At 48.0% G+C, this 2,052-nt stretch overlaps 1 protein-coding gene across 1 annotated transcript in view; it reads right to left on the reverse strand.

The window, feature by feature from the left end:
• PLXNA4 (plexin A4) overlaps positions 1 to 2,052 on the reverse strand; it is a 660,133-nt gene that overhangs the window by 551,855 nt on the left and 106,226 nt on the right. The gene's annotated exons all lie outside the window — the stretch shown is intronic.

The raw sequence follows: 2,052 nt of genomic DNA on the forward strand, positions 1-2,052 counted from the left end.
CACCCCATACCCCCCACACCCCTTCACAACCCCCCGTGCAAACCCCACATCTGCCCACCAACCCCACATACCCCCATACCCACCTCCCACAAACCCCACACCCCACCGCATCCTGAGGGGGAGCTGCTGCCTGGAGGGAGTGAGTGGGGGGGGTGGCAGAGAGTGAGTGGCGAGCACTGGCAGGGCTGGCAGAGGCCATAGTTTGCCAGTGAGGGGCATCAGCATATCAAGGCTGCTCAGCATCGCAAAGCAGTGGTGGGGGCAACTGCAGCTGGACCTGCAACCTGGTAAGTGAGGAGGGCAGCAGGAGCTCTGATTTTCCATGATGAAAACCCCCTAATCAAATGCAAACATATATAGGTATTTAGAGTTTATTTGATTATAGTGACTGAGACACCGGTAGGCTTCCAAATTGCTTTAAAACTGTAGATATATCAATAAAACCTTGTGTTCATCTGATACCTATATGTATAGTGCCCTTTCATCTTAATCACAGATTTTGTGCTATTCAGCAGACAATTTTCCATTTTTTTTATCAGGGAATTTGTGATTTTTAAAGAGAAACCCAGGACCCCTGCTGATAACTGATAAGCTGGGCTGCACCTGCCCAATTAGAGTAGATCCAGTACACTCCCACTTGCATGCCATGACTCTTCCCTTTTATCCAAAGAGTTGAGACCATTTTCCATTGACTGATTTATAAAGTCTTTGTCCCTGTAAGTGAGGGAGAGGTTATTGTTCCCATTTTATAAATGGGGAAACTGAGGCATAGAGGTTTTATGACTTCCTCACCGTTACACAGGGAGAATGTAGCAGAGCCAGGAAAAGAACCCAGATTTAAGGACCCGAAGCCTAGGATTACACCTCTTCATTGCAAATACCATTGCGACAGGTCACAGACCTAGATTACTGCTGCAACCTGGATGATGAGGTACTGTAATACTCTCTCACTGGAAAAACACCAGTTCCAGGCACAGGAACTCTTGACAATGAGGTGTTAATTATGTTGGGTTATTAGCACCAGTTTAAAGTGGGTGGGATTTATAAGCAGACTCCCAGCTGGGACCTGCAATGCTCTTCTCCTAGACAGAGCACCAGACACATTGCACAGAGCTCAGGCTGTCTCCCAAGACCCACATCAGCACGAGATGGGACAAGGAACGGAGCGGCATCTAAGGAAACGGCAAACATGGGAACCAGAGGTGCTTGTGGTTAACTCTGCCCTACTGGAGAGGATATCACTTTCTATCATAATACACAAGTCCCAAACAGCTTTTCCCCAGCAAGTGCCAGATGCCCACAATTAGCCTGAAAAAAAAAACAACCTGTTTTCAAGACATGTCCGGTCAGAAACATCTGATTCAGTATTTTGCGGTTTCTGTCTAGAATTGGTGGGATTTATATAAGAGCTCATTAGATGGATTTTTCAAGCAATAATTTAAGATTCGCTAATTATCCAATTGTTTGAGTCAAAGGAAAATCTCTCCCTCCCCATTATCCAGGCACTAGTGAAAAACTTGTAAAAGCCAGCTGAAAAAAAAAAGCCCGAGAACGAGCTCTGCCCTGGAAACTCATTTTATGGTCTCCACTCTCCAACTGCAGGCATGTGGTCTTTCCTTCCAGCTTTGTGCAGAACCGGTGCACCTAAAGGACGCATTTACATTCAGAGAGATGCAAACTAGAAGAGCTGGGGTCAGGGAAGCGGGCATGGGGCAATACTCACAAAGAGGGGCACTGCAGGAGGTTTACAACTTCCCGTCTTGGCAACAGCTAGCAAGAGAAGCACTCTCACGCATAATGTGACGCCGTGTACAGGACCTGGGATACCCAAGAAGATGGTTCAATGGACCCGTATCAGCACCGTAGGATGCTGAAAGTGAGCCAAGAGGCAGCGTTGCTCTGGGCTGGTATCTCTGCTCCTAAATATCAAGGCCCTTGATCTAACGTTGAGCGACCTGCCATTTGGTGCTGGCACTTGGACCCTTGGAAAACCACCTCCCTCCCTCCCTCCCTCCCTCCCACACTCCCCTGCAGGGTAGCAGACTCGCTAGC

This window comes from Gavialis gangeticus, unplaced genomic scaffold (genome assembly GCF_001723915.1).
Source record: "Gavialis gangeticus isolate Ggan-Ray unplaced genomic scaffold, GavGan_comp1, whole genome shotgun sequence".
Lineage (NCBI taxonomy): Eukaryota > Metazoa > Chordata > Crocodylia > Gavialidae > Gavialis > Gavialis gangeticus.